We start from the raw sequence: 6,000 nt of genomic DNA, 5'->3' as shown, positions 1-6,000 counted from the left end.
ATGTTCATGTTATGGGTGTTAGTTTAGTGAAGGAAAATTTTGAGTTTGAAGGGTTATTGTTGTTTCCATTTTGGACAGCCAAGGGGTCACGTTTTTGATGATTTAATATGCATATAATTGATGAGAAATAATGTTGATCATGGTGATTTAGTAACCTAGTGATTTACTTCATGTTTATATGGTGATTTATGCACTTGGATGGGAAATTGTATATTGGTACGGCAATGTAATGTTGAAGAATGGTTTGTGGCAGCTTGTGGACACTTGAGGAATGGTATATATTGAAGGAAGTGTGGGCAGAATATTGACCTAGAAGGATTGATGATATGTATGTAAATTTACATTGTAAAGTGTATGTAAAGTTTGTAATGTTTAGGTGTGTTTGTAATGGTACTTAGAAATTGTAATTGTGAATGATATTTGGTGTGTTGAGGGTGATTGGAATCTGCCCAAAATAATGCTATTGTAATGTAGAAAATGTTTTTGGTAATGTGCCAAAACAGTTTGGTAGGGTATGGAAGTAAACCTTGCAAGGTAAATAATGTGTTTGAAGTTGGGGTGTGAAATGCATATTGAGGGCAGTGTATATTTTAGCCTATAACCTTGAATTTGTAACCTCAATTGGTATGAGACCAATTTGGGGTGAAACTAGGCACAAAATGTGCCAACTTTCATTGAGAAACCATGCCAAAATTCTGCTTGCAAGGTGACCTAAAAAAATGACCAATTCGGATTAGGTGCAATTAGGACCTGAAAAATGACCAATTGGGCAGCAGTGAGTGTTTAAGCCATAACTCACTCAAACCAGGTCCAATTGACCTGAAATTTTAACCAAGAATAGTTAAGACCCATACCTACAAGTCTTATGAAGACACCAAAGCCCAGAAAGGACCATAAGGAAGTCAAACAACTTGCACAAGTTCGGGTCCAAAAACTGGCCGAACCAGAATTGACCAATTTGACCTAAAATTGACCTAAATTGGTGCCATTTGACCAGCAGTAGTATAATGACCATAACTTGGTCTACTTAACTCGGATTGACCTGAAATTTTTCCCCGCGTGCAATAAGACCTAGATCTACAAGTTTATAGTTTTGACCGAAACCCGAAAACCGAGGGAACTAGGCCGTCCGGCTAGGTCAAACCAGTATCCCGAAATCCAGCAAGTTGCATTAAAATGCACTAAACAAGGAAGCGAGTTTGGCAAAACGTACCAAACCTAAAACCCTATCGAGTGTGACATATTAACGACACTAAAACCTAATTTACCTAAAACGCATCGAGGGTCGGTATATTAGGTGATTAAGTGAATAATTGAGTTCAGTGCATTATTTACCAAACACCATCGATAGAGACAATTTAATTTGGTACTGAAACACTTCGAATTGTGTTTCTCAGTTAACAAGGACTCAGCAAAAAGGGAAAGAAATACTGAGTCAGGACCAGGAGACAAATATCAGAGGTTTGTGCACAACAACTGTTTCTTTTGAATTATTTTCAATGGAAATAAATATTGACTATTTGCATATCATTGTTTTAAATTGTGGAAATGTGTTTGGTGGACACTTATTGATTGAAAAACATTGTGAATGGTTTGAAATTGTGAAAAATTGTTTGAATGGTATTTGATGGATACTTATTGATTGAAAAGCACTGTAAATGGTTTTTGTGGAAATTGAAGTGAATTACGAATTGTGTTGCCATTTTGTGAATGAAATTATAACTTTGGAAATTTATTGGATTCTTACGGATCATTTGAATAAAATGTTTGGAATTGTTTTGACTCACAATTGGCATGACACTGATAATATGTTCCTCCTCCATTAATGGGGTGAGTGTGATTATTCCTCCCTCTTGACTTATCGATGCAGGGTGAGTATGATTATGTTCCTCCCTCTTTGACTTGTCAGTCAGAGGTGAGCGTGGATGAGTACTCATTATTATGGCTAGCTTCCTCCCTCATTGATTTCGATTATTGGGGTGAGCATGTCTTGTCGTGGTGTACAACACGGCATATATGGAAAAACGTGTGTCATGACCTAAATTGTGTTATAGATTGGCAACACTGTATTCTTCACTTATTTGATCGAATTGTGTTATTATGTATTGTGAGATTGTGAAACGGATTTAAACTCTCATTGACATATATTGTCTTTTGAACTCAAACATGATCTGACTTATGGAAAATTATTGTGATATTGACAAATGGAGTTTAAATTCTTGTTGACAATTACTGTCTTGAATTTAACTATGATTTTAAGTATCCACTATTTACATGATTTATGAATTGTGATTTAAATTGTATTTGGTTAATGTTGTGCACCACTGAGACATTGTCTCGTGATAGCTTTATTATTGTCGCGGTAGAGAGAGATAGACAGGCGTGCAGACTAGGCCGCTAGTACATCCAAATGAGGATTACAGTATAACGAGTATACCAATATTTTGCATTTTGTACTGTAATGTATATTCACTGTATGTATATTTTGTTGTTGGTTTTGAGCAGTTGTAAATCCAACTTGTACATTTGACTTGTAAAATAATTATGAGTTGTTTTGGCTCGTACAAATTGTACTATATTTCCTTATCTCAACCTTTGAAAAATTTCTGTGGATTTTAATTGCTAAATATGTTGTGTTGAAAAATATGTTGGAGTTGGGATTTGGAAATATATTGAAGTATGCTTTTTTACAGGTTTTCTGAAGAACTGTTTATCCAAAATACAAATAGCACTCTGCCAAAATTTTTACAGAAATTCCAAATAAATCAAATGAGTTAGTTGTTTCATTTCAATTCACCAAAGTTTTTAACACCTGTAAATAGTGCTCACCACTGTAAAAGAAGTAAGAAAAGTTTTTAAAATCCCTTGTAGTGTATTTAACGGGTTATCAGTAGACGGAGTTGGTAATTCATTAGGTATACTACGGGAGCATGTTATGCCTTACAGAGGGGTAGGGTGTGACAGGCTTAGATGACAATAGATTATTAAGAAAATATAAGAAAAATTACGTAAATAGATACAAATAATTTTAGCTTAGTAAGCACAACGAAGGGCATTTTGATTATTTCACCTTCAGAGATGATTTTTGATCAACTTGTCCATTTAAGCAAGTGAGATTTATGTCATAAAATGTGAATAAATATTGATAAAAATTTAATTAGAAAAGAGTAGAGAAAATAAGAAAAGAAAATAAAAGAAATGAAATTTGAATAACATTTATTACATAAGCATTGCATAAGAATGGCATCATTAAAAATTTCTAACCAATTAAAAATAGACAAGCTCATATAAAAAGATAAAAAGGAAGTCAAATAAACCAAAAACCATTCATCTTCTTCCTTTAGTCCTCCATGGCTGAAACCCATGAAGTCTCCCTCCACCATTTTTTCATCTCTTCCAACTTGATTTTCCCAAGCTTTTTACCCTAAAACACATAGTTGCCTTTATTAAAAATTGACCTTGCACCTTGAGAAACCTATTGGCAGCCAAGAAAGGCAAAGAAATTAAAGATTTACAAGTTAAAGAATTGGTTAAGTTGAGGTTAGTGCTTATTCTCACATCTCTCTCTCTTTATTCTATGTTAGGGACTTAAATTGAGTTAGAAATTGTAAGAAAATGAAATAAAATACATAAGTAAGAACATCATGAATTTCGGCAGCCATGGGAGGAGGTTGGAATTTGTTGATTTGTTTGAATTAAATTTCTTAGAAGTGGTTTTTGAGGAGTATATTTGAGTTAGATGTTGATTAGTATGTGTAAGATGTAATTATGGATTGTAAGGGTTAGGGTTTGTGAATAAATTGGGGATTTTGTGTTTTGATGCTTAATTGGAGTTCTAATGGTCAATTAGTGACCATTTGATATGGTTTGACCTTAAATTGGAATTGATTGTGGCATTGAATTGTGATTTGGTTGAGCTGCCCTATGTGCTGGAAATTCTTGACCTTGAGTCTAGTGAGTTTGGATAGCCATAATTTGAGTTGTGTAGCTTCAATTGGTGTAAAGCCAATTGGAGGTGAAATTAGGGACATAATGCCACATTTTTGCTTAAGAGACTCTGCCTAGAAAACTAACACAAAGTGACTTAAAAATTGCTTGAATCCGGGTAACCAAAATCTGGACCTGGAAAAATGACTATATCAACAGTGCTTGTTCAAATGGCCATAACTTTGTGTAGAGAGGTCCAAATGATATGATTTTTGAACCCATGGAAAGCATACACATACTAAAACAACTTTCATGAAGAAAATAAACCCAAATTCTGACCATAACCTATTTAAATTGCTAATCAAAATTAGCTCATCAAAACTGCCAGAACCAAAATTGCCCATAAATTTTGGACACTGACCAATCCGACTAGTTATGGTTAAAATGCCATAACATGAGCTAAAAAACTCCAAATGGTGTGACTCAAAAATTGAATTAAAGTAGAGACATTAAGGAACAACTTTGATGAAGAAAGTTTAGCCAAAATCCCACTGTAGATTGGTCCAATGGAATAGTAAACATAAGTGATAAAAACTGAAATTTTGAAATTTCATCTAATAAGCCTTGAATTACAATTGGTAACTCATGCCAACAAATTTATAACCCAAAATGCGGTATGATCATGTGTTTAGAATTTGTATTCCTAATATTTATGAAGTAGTTAAAATTTTATGTGAATAGTAACCACAATGTTATTAAATGCAAAGGAGCAAAACCTAAATTGCTAATGGTATCCCACTTAAATGATTTAATGTATACTTAAATTATGTGAATAGGTAGTAAGGATTTGTATTCTCCTCACAAATAGAACTTAGGAGGCAATGCCAACATAACTTGAAATATAAGTTGTAATCACTATAAATGGAATGTTGAATATGTAAAGGATGTGAAAATGTCACTCGGGACTTATGTTCCCATTATGAGTAAAAATGAGAATGTTTAAACCTGAAGGACATGAAAAATAGTATGATAAATTAGATAAAAGATTTTAAATGTTAAATATATAAGGTGATTAGTAAATTGTGATTCATATGAATAAAATCCATGAACATATGTATTATGTGAAAATGAAATTTGGCATTGTATTTCCACTAGAAATAGAATTGTAATGCTATAAATTATAATTAGAAATCATAATGAAATGTATGAATATCTAAAGGTACTAATGTGCTCATGTATTGCCTAGACACGTGTGCCAGATAGGATAGATTGGCATGCCAATAGGCAATTATTTAAGCAGTACTGCGCAAGGCTTTATGCCTGTATTTATAGCTTTATGCCTGCATTTATGGCTTCTATGCCCGACTATTTGTTATCATGGAATCTTAGCCATATTGATTGCAAACGTAGTTGACGTTTTGCTTTTTACGTCTCATGGTATGATGGCCCAAGACACTGCGGTGCCTAGTGCCAGCTATATTAATTGCATATGTGGTTGACGTTTTGTGTCTCATGATATAACGGCCCGAGACACCACGGTGTTCAGTGCCAAGGACTCACTTATCCAGTTTAGTCAGCCTATCATAGGTTACTTGGGCAGTGAAATTTATTAAGAATAATGGGAATTAAATAAATGAATAAGAAAGAAACTAGATTAGCTTTAAAGAAATTTTAATTATTATGAAACGATTCAAATCCCCTAGAAAGTATTGAGTGAAGTGATAAAAAAAAGGGTTAGCAAAATAAATATAACTTAAATAAAAAGTACAAATACATCTTTCATAATAATATAAGCATAAATTTAATATTTTTAGTTTATTTGTATATTGTATATTATTACTGTACATTTATGAACTAAACACTTTTAAAGAGGAACAAATTAGGATAGAAGATAGCTAATATGTTAAATTTCATACGAAATATAATTAATTCTTAATTATCCAAATTATGCTTCATTTCTATCTTTATTTGTATAGTATTTCTTTCTTGGATTATTGCACCACTAAGCAGAAATGCTTAGCGTGATGGATTATTTTCTCATGTAAGTACTGAAGATAAAGCCCAATAGACTAG

Source organism: Hevea brasiliensis, chromosome 2 (assembly GCF_030052815.1).
Source record: "Hevea brasiliensis isolate MT/VB/25A 57/8 chromosome 2, ASM3005281v1, whole genome shotgun sequence".
NCBI classification, from domain to species: domain Eukaryota; kingdom Viridiplantae; phylum Streptophyta; class Magnoliopsida; order Malpighiales; family Euphorbiaceae; genus Hevea; species Hevea brasiliensis.
This window is presented reverse-complemented; position numbering follows the sequence as displayed.